The sequence below is a fragment of the Lissotriton vulgaris genome, chromosome 11 (assembly GCF_964263255.1).
Source record: "Lissotriton vulgaris chromosome 11, aLisVul1.2, whole genome shotgun sequence".
Lineage (NCBI taxonomy): Eukaryota > Metazoa > Chordata > Amphibia > Caudata > Salamandridae > Lissotriton > Lissotriton vulgaris.
The window spans coordinates 504,864,201-504,874,110 of record NC_141699.1 but is presented as its reverse complement, the minus strand read 5'-3'; the positions used below and the strand labels follow the sequence as shown (position 1 = coordinate 504,874,110).

At 52.3% G+C, this 9,910-nt stretch overlaps 50 non-coding genes across 50 annotated transcripts; all 50 read left to right on the top strand.

The window, feature by feature from the left end:
• The first annotated feature begins 12 nt into the window (after positions 1-12).
• On the top strand, positions 13-131 carry LOC147682759 (5S ribosomal RNA). Its single transcript, XR_015301180.1, has one exon. It is a non-coding gene; the product is annotated as a 5S ribosomal RNA (ribosomal RNA).
• Positions 132-211: 80 nt separating this feature from the next.
• Positions 212-330, top strand: LOC147682758 (5S ribosomal RNA). The gene has a single exon (XR_015301179.1). It is a non-coding gene; the product is annotated as a 5S ribosomal RNA (ribosomal RNA).
• Positions 331-410: 80 nt separating this feature from the next.
• Positions 411-529, top strand: LOC147682757 (5S ribosomal RNA). The gene has a single exon (XR_015301178.1). It is a non-coding gene; the product is annotated as a 5S ribosomal RNA (ribosomal RNA).
• An 80-nt stretch (positions 530-609) lies between these two features.
• LOC147682756 (5S ribosomal RNA) lies at positions 610-728 on the top strand. Its single transcript, XR_015301177.1, has one exon. It is a non-coding gene; the product is annotated as a 5S ribosomal RNA (ribosomal RNA).
• An 80-nt stretch (positions 729-808) lies between these two features.
• On the top strand, positions 809-927 carry LOC147682755 (5S ribosomal RNA). Its single transcript, XR_015301527.1, has one exon. It is a non-coding gene; the product is annotated as a 5S ribosomal RNA (ribosomal RNA).
• A 79-nt stretch (positions 928-1,006) lies between these two features.
• Positions 1,007-1,125, top strand: LOC147682754 (5S ribosomal RNA). The gene has a single exon (XR_015301526.1). It is a non-coding gene; the product is annotated as a 5S ribosomal RNA (ribosomal RNA).
• Positions 1,126-1,205: 80 nt separating this feature from the next.
• Positions 1,206-1,324, top strand: LOC147682753 (5S ribosomal RNA). The gene has a single exon (XR_015301525.1). It is a non-coding gene; the product is annotated as a 5S ribosomal RNA (ribosomal RNA).
• An 80-nt stretch (positions 1,325-1,404) lies between these two features.
• LOC147682752 (5S ribosomal RNA) lies at positions 1,405-1,523 on the top strand. The gene has a single exon (XR_015301176.1). It is a non-coding gene; the product is annotated as a 5S ribosomal RNA (ribosomal RNA).
• An 80-nt stretch (positions 1,524-1,603) lies between these two features.
• Positions 1,604-1,722, top strand: LOC147682751 (5S ribosomal RNA). The gene has a single exon (XR_015301175.1). It is a non-coding gene; the product is annotated as a 5S ribosomal RNA (ribosomal RNA).
• Positions 1,723-1,802: 80 nt separating this feature from the next.
• Positions 1,803-1,921, top strand: LOC147682750 (5S ribosomal RNA). The gene has a single exon (XR_015301173.1). It is a non-coding gene; the product is annotated as a 5S ribosomal RNA (ribosomal RNA).
• Positions 1,922-2,001: 80 nt separating this feature from the next.
• On the top strand, positions 2,002-2,120 carry LOC147682749 (5S ribosomal RNA). The gene has a single exon (XR_015301172.1). It is a non-coding gene; the product is annotated as a 5S ribosomal RNA (ribosomal RNA).
• Positions 2,121-2,200: 80 nt separating this feature from the next.
• On the top strand, positions 2,201-2,319 carry LOC147682748 (5S ribosomal RNA). The gene has a single exon (XR_015301171.1). It is a non-coding gene; the product is annotated as a 5S ribosomal RNA (ribosomal RNA).
• Positions 2,320-2,399: 80 nt separating this feature from the next.
• LOC147682747 (5S ribosomal RNA) lies at positions 2,400-2,518 on the top strand. Its single transcript, XR_015301170.1, has one exon. It is a non-coding gene; the product is annotated as a 5S ribosomal RNA (ribosomal RNA).
• An 80-nt stretch (positions 2,519-2,598) lies between these two features.
• On the top strand, positions 2,599-2,717 carry LOC147682746 (5S ribosomal RNA). Its single transcript, XR_015301169.1, has one exon. It is a non-coding gene; the product is annotated as a 5S ribosomal RNA (ribosomal RNA).
• An 80-nt stretch (positions 2,718-2,797) lies between these two features.
• LOC147682745 (5S ribosomal RNA) lies at positions 2,798-2,916 on the top strand. Its single transcript, XR_015301168.1, has one exon. It is a non-coding gene; the product is annotated as a 5S ribosomal RNA (ribosomal RNA).
• An 80-nt stretch (positions 2,917-2,996) lies between these two features.
• On the top strand, positions 2,997-3,115 carry LOC147682744 (5S ribosomal RNA). Its single transcript, XR_015301167.1, has one exon. It is a non-coding gene; the product is annotated as a 5S ribosomal RNA (ribosomal RNA).
• Positions 3,116-3,195: 80 nt separating this feature from the next.
• On the top strand, positions 3,196-3,314 carry LOC147682743 (5S ribosomal RNA). Its single transcript, XR_015301166.1, has one exon. It is a non-coding gene; the product is annotated as a 5S ribosomal RNA (ribosomal RNA).
• Positions 3,315-3,394: 80 nt separating this feature from the next.
• Positions 3,395-3,513, top strand: LOC147682742 (5S ribosomal RNA). The gene has a single exon (XR_015301165.1). It is a non-coding gene; the product is annotated as a 5S ribosomal RNA (ribosomal RNA).
• An 80-nt stretch (positions 3,514-3,593) lies between these two features.
• Positions 3,594-3,712, top strand: LOC147682741 (5S ribosomal RNA). Its single transcript, XR_015301164.1, has one exon. It is a non-coding gene; the product is annotated as a 5S ribosomal RNA (ribosomal RNA).
• An 80-nt stretch (positions 3,713-3,792) lies between these two features.
• LOC147682740 (5S ribosomal RNA) lies at positions 3,793-3,911 on the top strand. The gene has a single exon (XR_015301162.1). It is a non-coding gene; the product is annotated as a 5S ribosomal RNA (ribosomal RNA).
• An 80-nt stretch (positions 3,912-3,991) lies between these two features.
• LOC147682739 (5S ribosomal RNA) lies at positions 3,992-4,110 on the top strand. The gene has a single exon (XR_015301574.1). It is a non-coding gene; the product is annotated as a 5S ribosomal RNA (ribosomal RNA).
• Positions 4,111-4,190: 80 nt separating this feature from the next.
• Positions 4,191-4,309, top strand: LOC147682738 (5S ribosomal RNA). Its single transcript, XR_015301567.1, has one exon. It is a non-coding gene; the product is annotated as a 5S ribosomal RNA (ribosomal RNA).
• An 80-nt stretch (positions 4,310-4,389) lies between these two features.
• On the top strand, positions 4,390-4,508 carry LOC147682737 (5S ribosomal RNA). The gene has a single exon (XR_015301161.1). It is a non-coding gene; the product is annotated as a 5S ribosomal RNA (ribosomal RNA).
• An 80-nt stretch (positions 4,509-4,588) lies between these two features.
• Positions 4,589-4,707, top strand: LOC147682736 (5S ribosomal RNA). Its single transcript, XR_015301160.1, has one exon. It is a non-coding gene; the product is annotated as a 5S ribosomal RNA (ribosomal RNA).
• An 80-nt stretch (positions 4,708-4,787) lies between these two features.
• LOC147682735 (5S ribosomal RNA) lies at positions 4,788-4,906 on the top strand. The gene has a single exon (XR_015301159.1). It is a non-coding gene; the product is annotated as a 5S ribosomal RNA (ribosomal RNA).
• Positions 4,907-4,986: 80 nt separating this feature from the next.
• Positions 4,987-5,105, top strand: LOC147682734 (5S ribosomal RNA). Its single transcript, XR_015301158.1, has one exon. It is a non-coding gene; the product is annotated as a 5S ribosomal RNA (ribosomal RNA).
• Positions 5,106-5,185: 80 nt separating this feature from the next.
• On the top strand, positions 5,186-5,304 carry LOC147682733 (5S ribosomal RNA). Its single transcript, XR_015301157.1, has one exon. It is a non-coding gene; the product is annotated as a 5S ribosomal RNA (ribosomal RNA).
• An 80-nt stretch (positions 5,305-5,384) lies between these two features.
• LOC147682732 (5S ribosomal RNA) lies at positions 5,385-5,503 on the top strand. The gene has a single exon (XR_015301156.1). It is a non-coding gene; the product is annotated as a 5S ribosomal RNA (ribosomal RNA).
• Positions 5,504-5,583: 80 nt separating this feature from the next.
• LOC147682731 (5S ribosomal RNA) lies at positions 5,584-5,702 on the top strand. Its single transcript, XR_015301155.1, has one exon. It is a non-coding gene; the product is annotated as a 5S ribosomal RNA (ribosomal RNA).
• An 80-nt stretch (positions 5,703-5,782) lies between these two features.
• Positions 5,783-5,901, top strand: LOC147682730 (5S ribosomal RNA). Its single transcript, XR_015301154.1, has one exon. It is a non-coding gene; the product is annotated as a 5S ribosomal RNA (ribosomal RNA).
• An 80-nt stretch (positions 5,902-5,981) lies between these two features.
• LOC147682729 (5S ribosomal RNA) lies at positions 5,982-6,100 on the top strand. The gene has a single exon (XR_015301153.1). It is a non-coding gene; the product is annotated as a 5S ribosomal RNA (ribosomal RNA).
• Positions 6,101-6,180: 80 nt separating this feature from the next.
• Positions 6,181-6,299, top strand: LOC147682728 (5S ribosomal RNA). Its single transcript, XR_015301151.1, has one exon. It is a non-coding gene; the product is annotated as a 5S ribosomal RNA (ribosomal RNA).
• Positions 6,300-6,379: 80 nt separating this feature from the next.
• Positions 6,380-6,498, top strand: LOC147682727 (5S ribosomal RNA). The gene has a single exon (XR_015301150.1). It is a non-coding gene; the product is annotated as a 5S ribosomal RNA (ribosomal RNA).
• An 80-nt stretch (positions 6,499-6,578) lies between these two features.
• LOC147682726 (5S ribosomal RNA) lies at positions 6,579-6,697 on the top strand. Its single transcript, XR_015301149.1, has one exon. It is a non-coding gene; the product is annotated as a 5S ribosomal RNA (ribosomal RNA).
• An 80-nt stretch (positions 6,698-6,777) lies between these two features.
• LOC147682725 (5S ribosomal RNA) lies at positions 6,778-6,896 on the top strand. Its single transcript, XR_015301148.1, has one exon. It is a non-coding gene; the product is annotated as a 5S ribosomal RNA (ribosomal RNA).
• An 80-nt stretch (positions 6,897-6,976) lies between these two features.
• LOC147682724 (5S ribosomal RNA) lies at positions 6,977-7,095 on the top strand. The gene has a single exon (XR_015301147.1). It is a non-coding gene; the product is annotated as a 5S ribosomal RNA (ribosomal RNA).
• Positions 7,096-7,175: 80 nt separating this feature from the next.
• Positions 7,176-7,294, top strand: LOC147682723 (5S ribosomal RNA). Its single transcript, XR_015301145.1, has one exon. It is a non-coding gene; the product is annotated as a 5S ribosomal RNA (ribosomal RNA).
• An 80-nt stretch (positions 7,295-7,374) lies between these two features.
• On the top strand, positions 7,375-7,493 carry LOC147682722 (5S ribosomal RNA). The gene has a single exon (XR_015301144.1). It is a non-coding gene; the product is annotated as a 5S ribosomal RNA (ribosomal RNA).
• An 80-nt stretch (positions 7,494-7,573) lies between these two features.
• LOC147682721 (5S ribosomal RNA) lies at positions 7,574-7,692 on the top strand. The gene has a single exon (XR_015301143.1). It is a non-coding gene; the product is annotated as a 5S ribosomal RNA (ribosomal RNA).
• An 80-nt stretch (positions 7,693-7,772) lies between these two features.
• On the top strand, positions 7,773-7,891 carry LOC147682720 (5S ribosomal RNA). The gene has a single exon (XR_015301142.1). It is a non-coding gene; the product is annotated as a 5S ribosomal RNA (ribosomal RNA).
• Positions 7,892-7,971: 80 nt separating this feature from the next.
• LOC147682719 (5S ribosomal RNA) lies at positions 7,972-8,090 on the top strand. Its single transcript, XR_015301141.1, has one exon. It is a non-coding gene; the product is annotated as a 5S ribosomal RNA (ribosomal RNA).
• Positions 8,091-8,170: 80 nt separating this feature from the next.
• On the top strand, positions 8,171-8,289 carry LOC147682718 (5S ribosomal RNA). The gene has a single exon (XR_015301139.1). It is a non-coding gene; the product is annotated as a 5S ribosomal RNA (ribosomal RNA).
• An 81-nt stretch (positions 8,290-8,370) lies between these two features.
• LOC147682717 (5S ribosomal RNA) lies at positions 8,371-8,488 on the top strand. The gene has a single exon (XR_015301595.1). It is a non-coding gene; the product is annotated as a 5S ribosomal RNA (ribosomal RNA).
• Positions 8,489-8,568: 80 nt separating this feature from the next.
• LOC147682716 (5S ribosomal RNA) lies at positions 8,569-8,687 on the top strand. Its single transcript, XR_015301138.1, has one exon. It is a non-coding gene; the product is annotated as a 5S ribosomal RNA (ribosomal RNA).
• Positions 8,688-8,769: 82 nt separating this feature from the next.
• On the top strand, positions 8,770-8,888 carry LOC147682715 (5S ribosomal RNA). The gene has a single exon (XR_015301137.1). It is a non-coding gene; the product is annotated as a 5S ribosomal RNA (ribosomal RNA).
• An 80-nt stretch (positions 8,889-8,968) lies between these two features.
• On the top strand, positions 8,969-9,087 carry LOC147682714 (5S ribosomal RNA). The gene has a single exon (XR_015301136.1). It is a non-coding gene; the product is annotated as a 5S ribosomal RNA (ribosomal RNA).
• Positions 9,088-9,167: 80 nt separating this feature from the next.
• Positions 9,168-9,286, top strand: LOC147682713 (5S ribosomal RNA). Its single transcript, XR_015301135.1, has one exon. It is a non-coding gene; the product is annotated as a 5S ribosomal RNA (ribosomal RNA).
• An 80-nt stretch (positions 9,287-9,366) lies between these two features.
• LOC147682712 (5S ribosomal RNA) lies at positions 9,367-9,485 on the top strand. Its single transcript, XR_015301134.1, has one exon. It is a non-coding gene; the product is annotated as a 5S ribosomal RNA (ribosomal RNA).
• Positions 9,486-9,565: 80 nt separating this feature from the next.
• Positions 9,566-9,684, top strand: LOC147682711 (5S ribosomal RNA). The gene has a single exon (XR_015301133.1). It is a non-coding gene; the product is annotated as a 5S ribosomal RNA (ribosomal RNA).
• Positions 9,685-9,764: 80 nt separating this feature from the next.
• Positions 9,765-9,883, top strand: LOC147682710 (5S ribosomal RNA). Its single transcript, XR_015301132.1, has one exon. It is a non-coding gene; the product is annotated as a 5S ribosomal RNA (ribosomal RNA).
• Positions 9,884-9,910: the final 27 nt, after the last annotated feature.

Here is a 9,910-nt window from a genome sequence, read left to right as displayed (position 1 = left end):
AGTGCTCCTAGAGCCTACGGCCATACCACCCTGAAAGCACCTGATCTCGTCCGATCTCAGAAGTTAAGCAGGGTCGGGCCTGGTTAGTACCTGGATGGGAGACCGCCTGGGAATACCAGGTGCTGTAGGCTTTTTTTTTTCAGAGTGGTTTGCTTGCTTGTACTGAAGCTGAGCGAAGAAAGCTAAGAGGCCCAAAACCAGTGCTCCTAGAGCCTACGGCCATACCACCCTGAAAGCACCTGATCTCGTCCGATCTCAGAAGTTAAGCAGGGTCGGGCCTGGTTAGTACCTGGATGGGAGACCGCCTGGGAATACCAGGTGCTGTAGGCTTTTTTTTTTCAGAGTGGTTTGCTTGCTTGTACTGAAGCTGAGCGAAGAAAGCTAAGAGGCCCAAAACCAGTGCTCCTAGAGCCTACGGCCATACCACCCTGAAAGCACCTGATCTCGTCCGATCTCAGAAGTTAAGCAGGGTCGGGCCTGGTTAGTACCTGGATGGGAGACCGCCTGGGAATACCAGGTGCTGTAGGCTTTTTTTTTTCAGAGTGGTTTGCTTGCTTGTACTGAAGCTGAGCGAAGAAAGCTAAGAGGCCCAAAACCAGTGCTCCTAGAGCCTACGGCCATACCACCCTGAAAGCACCTGATCTCGTCCGATCTCAGAAGTTAAGCAGGGTCGGGCCTGGTTAGTACCTGGATGGGAGACCGCCTGGGAATACCAGGTGCTGTAGGCTTTTTTTTTTCAGAGTGGTTTGCTTGCTTGTACTGAAGCTGAGCGAAGAAAGCTAAGAGGCCCAAAACCAGTGCTCCTAGAGCCTACGGCCATACCACCCTGCAAGCACCTGATCTCGTCCGATCTCAGAAGTTAAGCAGGGTCGGGCCTGGTTAGTACCTGGATGGGAGACCGCCTGGGAATACCAGGTGCTGTAGGCTTTTTTTTTCAGAGTGGTTTGCTTGCTTGTACTGAAGCTGAGCGAAGAAAGCTAAGAGGCCCAAAACCAGTGCTCCTAGAGCCTACGGCCATACCACCCTGCAAGCACCTGATCTCGTCCGATCTCAGAAGTTAAGCAGGGTCGGGCCTGGTTAGTACCTGGATGGGAGACCGCCTGGGAATACCAGGTGCTGTAGGCTTTTTTTTTTCAGAGTGGTTTGCTTGCTTGTACTGAAGCTGAGCGAAGAAAGCTAAGAGGCCCAAAACCAGTGCTCCTAGAGCCTACGGCCATACCACCCTGCAAGCACCTGATCTCGTCCGATCTCAGAAGTTAAGCAGGGTCGGGCCTGGTTAGTACCTGGATGGGAGACCGCCTGGGAATACCAGGTGCTGTAGGCTTTTTTTTTTCAGAGTGGTTTGCTTGCTTGTACTGAAGCTGAGCGAAGAAAGCTAAGAGGCCCAAAACCAGTGCTCCTAGAGCCTACGGCCATACCACCCTGAAAGCACCTGATCTCGTCCGATCTCAGAAGTTAAGCAGGGTCGGGCCTGGTTAGTACCTGGATGGGAGACCGCCTGGGAATACCAGGTGCTGTAGGCTTTTTTTTTTCAGAGTGGTTTGCTTGCTTGTACTGAAGCTGAGCGAAGAAAGCTAAGAGGCCCAAAACCAGTGCTCCTAGAGCCTACGGCCATACCACCCTGAAAGCACCTGATCTCGTCCGATCTCAGAAGTTAAGCAGGGTCGGGCCTGGTTAGTACCTGGATGGGAGACCGCCTGGGAATACCAGGTGCTGTAGGCTTTTTTTTTTCAGAGTGGTTTGCTTGCTTGTACTGAAGCTGAGCGAAGAAAGCTAAGAGGCCCAAAACCAGTGCTCCTAGAGCCTACGGCCATACCACCCTGAAAGCACCTGATCTCGTCCGATCTCAGAAGTTAAGCAGGGTCGGGCCTGGTTAGTACCTGGATGGGAGACCGCCTGGGAATACCAGGTGCTGTAGGCTTTTTTTTTTCAGAGTGGTTTGCTTGCTTGTACTGAAGCTGAGCGAAGAAAGCTAAGAGGCCCAAAACCAGTGCTCCTAGAGCCTACGGCCATACCACCCTGAAAGCACCTGATCTCGTCCGATCTCAGAAGTTAAGCAGGGTCGGGCCTGGTTAGTACCTGGATGGGAGACCGCCTGGGAATACCAGGTGCTGTAGGCTTTTTTTTTTCAGAGTGGTTTGCTTGCTTGTACTGAAGCTGAGCGAAGAAAGCTAAGAGGCCCAAAACCAGTGCTCCTAGAGCCTACGGCCATACCACCCTGAAAGCACCTGATCTCGTCCGATCTCAGAAGTTAAGCAGGGTCGGGCCTGGTTAGTACCTGGATGGGAGACCGCCTGGGAATACCAGGTGCTGTAGGCTTTTTTTTTTCAGAGTGGTTTGCTTGCTTGTACTGAAGCTGAGCGAAGAAAGCTAAGAGGCCCAAAACCAGTGCTCCTAGAGCCTACGGCCATACCACCCTGAAAGCACCTGATCTCGTCCGATCTCAGAAGTTAAGCAGGGTCGGGCCTGGTTAGTACCTGGATGGGAGACCGCCTGGGAATACCAGGTGCTGTAGGCTTTTTTTTTTCAGAGTGGTTTGCTTGCTTGTACTGAAGCTGAGCGAAGAAAGCTAAGAGGCCCAAAACCAGTGCTCCTAGAGCCTACGGCCATACCACCCTGAAAGCACCTGATCTCGTCCGATCTCAGAAGTTAAGCAGGGTCGGGCCTGGTTAGTACCTGGATGGGAGACCGCCTGGGAATACCAGGTGCTGTAGGCTTTTTTTTTTCAGAGTGGTTTGCTTGCTTGTACTGAAGCTGAGCGAAGAAAGCTAAGAGGCCCAAAACCAGTGCTCCTAGAGCCTACGGCCATACCACCCTGAAAGCACCTGATCTCGTCCGATCTCAGAAGTTAAGCAGGGTCGGGCCTGGTTAGTACCTGGATGGGAGACCGCCTGGGAATACCAGGTGCTGTAGGCTTTTTTTTTTCAGAGTGGTTTGCTTGCTTGTACTGAAGCTGAGCGAAGAAAGCTAAGAGGCCCAAAACCAGTGCTCCTAGAGCCTACGGCCATACCACCCTGAAAGCACCTGATCTCGTCCGATCTCAGAAGTTAAGCAGGGTCGGGCCTGGTTAGTACCTGGATGGGAGACCGCCTGGGAATACCAGGTGCTGTAGGCTTTTTTTTTTCAGAGTGGTTTGCTTGCTTGTACTGAAGCTGAGCGAAGAAAGCTAAGAGGCCCAAAACCAGTGCTCCTAGAGCCTACGGCCATACCACCCTGAAAGCACCTGATCTCGTCCGATCTCAGAAGTTAAGCAGGGTCGGGCCTGGTTAGTACCTGGATGGGAGACCGCCTGGGAATACCAGGTGCTGTAGGCTTTTTTTTTTCAGAGTGGTTTGCTTGCTTGTACTGAAGCTGAGCGAAGAAAGCTAAGAGGCCCAAAACCAGTGCTCCTAGAGCCTACGGCCATACCACCCTGAAAGCACCTGATCTCGTCCGATCTCAGAAGTTAAGCAGGGTCGGGCCTGGTTAGTACCTGGATGGGAGACCGCCTGGGAATACCAGGTGCTGTAGGCTTTTTTTTTTCAGAGTGGTTTGCTTGCTTGTACTGAAGCTGAGCGAAGAAAGCTAAGAGGCCCAAAACCAGTGCTCCTAGAGCCTACGGCCATACCACCCTGAAAGCACCTGATCTCGTCCGATCTCAGAAGTTAAGCAGGGTCGGGCCTGGTTAGTACCTGGATGGGAGACCGCCTGGGAATACCAGGTGCTGTAGGCTTTTTTTTTTCAGAGTGGTTTGCTTGCTTGTACTGAAGCTGAGCGAAGAAAGCTAAGAGGCCCAAAACCAGTGCTCCTAGAGCCTACGGCCATACCACCCTGAAAGCACCTGATCTCGTCCGATCTCAGAAGTTAAGCAGGGTCGGGCCTGGTTAGTACCTGGATGGGAGACCGCCTGGGAATACCAGGTGCTGTAGGCTTTTTTTTTTCAGAGTGGTTTGCTTGCTTGTACTGAAGCTGAGCGAAGAAAGCTAAGAGGCCCAAAACCAGTGCTCCTAGAGCCTACGGCCATACCACCCTGAAAGCACCTGATCTCGTCCGATCTCAGAAGTTAAGCAGGGTCGAGCCTGGTTAGTACCTGGATGGGAGACCGCCTGGGAATACCAGGTGCTGTAGGCTTTTTTTTTTCAGAGTGGTTTGCTTGCTTGTACTGAAGCTGAGCGAAGAAAGCTAAGAGGCCCAAAACCAGTGCTCCTAGAGCCTACGGCCATACCACCCTGAAAGCACCTGATCTCGTCCGATCTCAGAAGTTAAGCAGGGTCAGGCCTGGTTAGTACCTGGATGGGAGACCGCCTGGGAATACCAGGTGCTGTAGGCTTTTTTTTTTCAGAGTGGTTTGCTTGCTTGTACTGAAGCTGAGCGAAGAAAGCTAAGAGGCCCAAAACCAGTGCTCCTAGAGCCTACGGCCATACCACCCTGAAAGCACCTGATCTCGTCCGATCTCAGAAGTTAAGCAGGGTCGGGCCTGGTTAGTACCTGGATGGGAGACCGCCTGGGAATACCAGGTGCTGTAGGCTTTTTTTTTTCAGAGTGGTTTGCTTGCTTGTACTGAAGCTGAGCGAAGAAAGCTAAGAGGCCCAAAACCAGTGCTCCTAGAGCCTACGGCCATACCACCCTGAAAGCACCTGATCTCGTCCGATCTCAGAAGTTAAGCAGGGTCGGGCCTGGTTAGTACCTGGATGGGAGACCGCCTGGGAATACCAGGTGCTGTAGGCTTTTTTTTTTCAGAGTGGTTTGCTTGCTTGTACTGAAGCTGAGCGAAGAAAGCTAAGAGGCCCAAAACCAGTGCTCCTAGAGCCTACGGCCATACCACCCTGAAAGCACCTGATCTCGTCCGATCTCAGAAGTTAAGCAGGGTCGGGCCTGGTTAGTACCTGGATGGGAGACCGCCTGGGAATACCAGGTGCTGTAGGCTTTTTTTTTTCAGAGTGGTTTGCTTGCTTGTACTGAAGCTGAGCGAAGAAAGCTAAGAGGCCCAAAACCAGTGCTCCTAGAGCCTACGGCCATACCACCCTGAAAGCACCTGATCTCGTCCGATCTCAGAAGTTAAGCAGGGTCGGGCCTGGTTAGTACCTGGATGGGAGACCGCCTGGGAATACCAGGTGCTGTAGGCTTTTTTTTTTCAGAGTGGTTTGCTTGCTTGTACTGAAGCTGAGCGAAGAAAGCTAAGAGGCCCAAAACCAGTGCTCCTAGAGCCTACGGCCATACCACCCTGAAAGCACCTGATCTCGTCCGATCTCAGAAGTTAAGCAGGGTCGGGCCTGGTTAGTACCTGGATGGGAGACCGCCTGGGAATACCAGGTGCTGTAGGCTTTTTTTTTTCAGAGTGGTTTGCTTGCTTGTACTGAAGCTGAGCGAAGAAAGCTAAGAGGCCCAAAACCAGTGCTCCTAGAGCCTACGGCCATACCACCCTGAAAGCACCTGATCTCGTCCGATCTCAGAAGTTAAGCAGGGTCGGGCCTGGTTAGTACCTGGATGGGAGACCGCCTGGGAATACCAGGTGCTGTAGGCTTTTTTTTTTCAGAGTGGTTTGCTTGCTTGTACTGAAGCTGAGCGAAGAAAGCTAAGAGGCCCAAAACCAGTGCTCCTAGAGCCTACGGCCATACCACCCTGAAAGCACCTGATCTCGTCCGATCTCAGAAGTTAAGCAGGGTCGGGCCTGGTTAGTACCTGGATGGGAGACCGCCTGGGAATACCAGGTGCTGTAGGCTTTTTTTTTTCAGAGTGGTTTGCTTGCTTGTACTGAAGCTGAGCGAAGAAAGCTAAGAGGCCCAAAACCAGTGCTCCTAGAGCCTACGGCCATACCACCCTGAAAGCACCTGATCTCGTCCGATCTCAGAAGTTAAGCAGGGTCGGGCCTGGTTAGTACCTGGATGGGAGACCGCCTGGGAATACCAGGTGCTGTAGGCTTTTTTTTTTCAGAGTGGTTTGCTTGCTTGTACTGAAGCTGAGCGAAGAAAGCTAAGAGGCCCAAAACCAGTGCTCCTAGAGCCTACGGCCATACCACCCTGAAAGCACCTGATCTCGTCCGATCTCAGAAGTTAAGCAGGGTCGGGCCTGGTTAGTACCTGGATGGGAGACCGCCTGGGAATACCAGGTGCTGTAGGCTTTTTTTTTTCAGAGTGGTTTGCTTGCTTGTACTGAAGCTGAGCGAAGAAAGCTAAGAGGCCCAAAACCAGTGCTCCTAGAGCCTACGGCCATACCACCCTGAAAGCACCTGATCTCGTCCGATCTCAGAAGTTAAGCAGGGTCGGGCCTGGTTAGTACCTGGATGGGAGACCGCCTGGGAATACCAGGTGCTGTAGGCTTTTTTTTTTCAGAGTGGTTTGCTTGCTTGTACTGAAGCTGAGCGAAGAAAGCTAAGAGGCCCAAAACCAGTGCTCCTAGAGCCTACGGCCATACCACCCTGAAAGCACCTGATCTCGTCCGATCTCAGAAGTTAAGCAGGGTCGGGCCTGGTTAGTACCTGGATGGGAGACCGCCTGGGAATACCAGGTGCTGTAGGCTTTTTTTTTTCAGAGTGGTTTGCTTGCTTGTACTGAAGCTGAGCGAAGAAAGCTAAGAGGCCCAAAACCAGTGCTCCTAGAGCCTACGGCCATACCACCCTGAAAGCACCTGATCTCGTCCGATCTCAGAAGTTAAGCAGGGTCGGGCCTGGTTAGTACCTGGATGGGAGACCGCCTGGGAATACCAGGTGCTGTAGGCTTTTTTTTTTCAGAGTGGTTTGCTTGCTTGTACTGAAGCTGAGCGAAGAAAGCTAAGAGGCCCAAAACCAGTGCTCCTAGAGCCTACGGCCATACCACCCTGAAAGCACCTGATCTCGTCCGATCTCAGAAGTTAAGCAGGGTCGGGCCTGGTTAGTACCTGGATGGGAGACCGCCTGGGAATACCAGGTGCTGTAGGCTTTTTTTTTTCAGAGTGGTTTGCTTGCTTGTACTGAAGCTGAGCGAAGAAAGCTAAGAGGCCCAAAACCAGTGCTCCTAGAGCCTACGGCCATACCACCCTGAAAGCACCTGATCTCGTCCGATCTCAGAAGTTAAGCAGGGTCGGGCCTGGTTAGTACCTGGATGGGAGACCGCCTGGGAATACCAGGTGCTGTAGGCTTTTTTTTTTCAGAGTGGTTTGCTTGCTTGTACTGAAGCTGAGCGAAGAAAGCTAAGAGGCCCAAAACCAGTGCTCCTAGAGCCTACGGCCATACCACCCTGAAAGCACCTGATCTCGTCCGATCTCAGAAGTTAAGCAGGGTCGGGCCTGGTTAGTACCTGGATGGGAGACCGCCTGGGAATACCAGGTGCTGTAGGCTTTTTTTTTTCAGAGTGGTTTGCTTGCTTGTACTGAAGCTGAGCGAAGAAAGCTAAGAGGCCCAAAACCAGTGCTCCTAGAGCCTACGGCCATACCACCCTGAAAGCACCTGATCTCGTCCGATCTCAGAAGTTAAGCAGGGTCGGGCCTGGTTAGTACCTGGATGGGAGACCGCCTGGGAATACCAGGTGCTGTAGGCTTTTTTTTTTCAGAGTGGTTTGCTTGCTTGTACTGAAGCTGAGCGAAGAAAGCTAAGAGGCCCAAAACCAGTGCTCCTAGAGCCTACGGCCATACCACCCTGAAAGCACCTGATCTCGTCCGATCTCAGAAGTTAAGCAGGGTCGGGCCTGGTTAGTACCTGGATGGGAGACCGCCTGGGAATACCAGGTGCTGTAGGCTTTTTTTTTTCAGAGTGGTTTGCTTGCTTGTACTGAAGCTGAGCGAAGAAAGCTAAGAGGCCCAAAACCAGTGCTCCTAGAGCCTACGGCCATACCACCCTGAAAGCACCTGATCTCGTCCGATCTCAGAAGTTAAGCAGGGTCGGGCCTGGTTAGTACCTGGATGGGAGACCGCCTGGGAATACCAGGTGCTGTAGGCTTTTTTTTTTCAGAGTGGTTTGCTTGCTTGTACTGAAGCTGAGCGAAGAAAGCTAAGAGGCCCAAAACCAGTGCTCCTAGAGCCTACGGCCATACCACCCTGAAAGCACCTGATCTCGTCCGATCTCAGAAGTTAAGCAGGGTCGGGCCTGGTTAGTACCTGGATGGGAGACCGCCTGGGAATACCAGGTGCTGTAGGCTTTTTTTTTTCAGAGTGGTTTGCTTGCTTGTACTGAAGCTGAGCGAAGAAAGCTAAGAGGCCCAAAACCAGTGCTCCTAGAGCCTACGGCCATACCACCCTGAAAGCACCTGATCTCGTCCGATCTCAGAAGTTAAGCAGGGTCGGGCCTGGTTAGTACCTGGATGGGAGACCGCCTGGGAATACCAGGTGCTGTAGGCTTTTTTTTTTCAGAGTGGTTTGCTTGCTTGTACTGAAGCTGAGCGAAGAAAGCTACAGAGGCCCAAAACCAGTGCTCCTAGAGCCTACGGCCATACCACCCTGAAAGCACCTGATCTCGTCCGATCTCGAAGTTAAGCAGGGTCGGGCCTGGTTAGTACCTGGATGGGAGACCGCCTGGGAATACCAGGTGCTGTAGGCTTTTTTTTTTCAGAGTGGTTTGCTTGCTTGTACTGAAGCTGAGCGAAGAAAGCTAAGAGGCCCAAAACCAGTGCTCCTAGAGCCTACGGCCATACCACCCTGAAAGCACCTGATCTCGTCCGATCTCAGAAGTTAAGCAGGGTCGGGCCTGGTTAGTACCTGGATGGGAGACCGCCTGGGAATACCAGGTGCTGTAGGCTTTTTTTTTTCAGAGTGGTTTGCTTGCTTGTACTGAAGCTGAGCGAAGAAAGAGCTAAGAGGCCCAAAACCAGTGCTCCTAGAGCCTACGGCCATACCACCCTGAAAGCACCTGATCTCGTCCGATCTCAGAAGTTAAGCAGGGTCGGGCCTGGTTAGTACCTGGATGGGAGACCGCCTGGGAATACCAGGTGCTGTAGGCTTTTTTTTTTCAGAGTGGTTTGCTTGCTTGTACTGAAGCTGAGCGAAGAAAGCTAAGAGGCCCAAAACCAGTGCTCCTAGAGCCTACGGCCATACCACCCTGAAAGCACCTGATCTCGTCCGATCTCAGAAGTTAAGCAGGGTCGGGCCTGGTTAGTACCTGGATGGGAGACCGCCTGGGAATACCAGGTGCTGTAGGCTTTTTTTTTTCAGAGTGGTTTGCTTGCTTGTACTGAAGCTGAGCGAAGAAAGCTAAGAGGCCCAAAACCAGTGCTCCTAGAGCCTACGGCCATACCACCCTGAAAGCACCTGATCTCGTCCGATCTCAGAAGTTAAGCAGGGTCGGGCCTGGTTAGTACCTGGATGGGAGACCGCCTGGGAATACCAGGTGCTGTAGGCTTTTTTTTTTCAGAGTGGTTTGCTTGCTTGTACTGAAGCTGAGCGAAGAAAGCTAAGAGGCCCAAAACCAGTGCTCCTAGAGCCTACGGCCATACCACCCTGAAAGCACCTGATCTCGTCCGATCTCAGAAGTTAAGCAGGGTCGGGCCTGGTTAGTACCTGGATGGGAGACCGCCTGGGAATACCAGGTGCTGTAGGCTTTTTTTTTTCAGAGTGGTTTGCTTGCTTGTACTGAAGCTGAGCGAAGAAAGCTAAGAGGCCCAAAACCAGTGCTCCTAGAGCCTACGGCCATACCACCCTGAAAGCACCTGATCTCGTCCGATCTCAGAAGTTAAGCAGGGTCGGGCCTGGTTAGTACCTGGATGGGAGACCGCCTGGGAATACCAGGTGCTGTAGGCTTTTTTTTTTCAGAGTGGTTTGCTTGCTTGTACTGAAGCTGAGCGAAGAAAGCTAAGAGGCCCAAAACCAGTGCTCCTAGAGCCTACGGCCATACCACCCTGAAAGCACCTGATCTCGTCCGATCTCAGAAGTTAAGCAGGGTCGGGCCTGGTTAGTACCTGGATGGGAGACCGCCTGGGAATACCAGGTGCTGTAGGCTTTTTTTTTTCAGAGTGGTTTGCTTGCT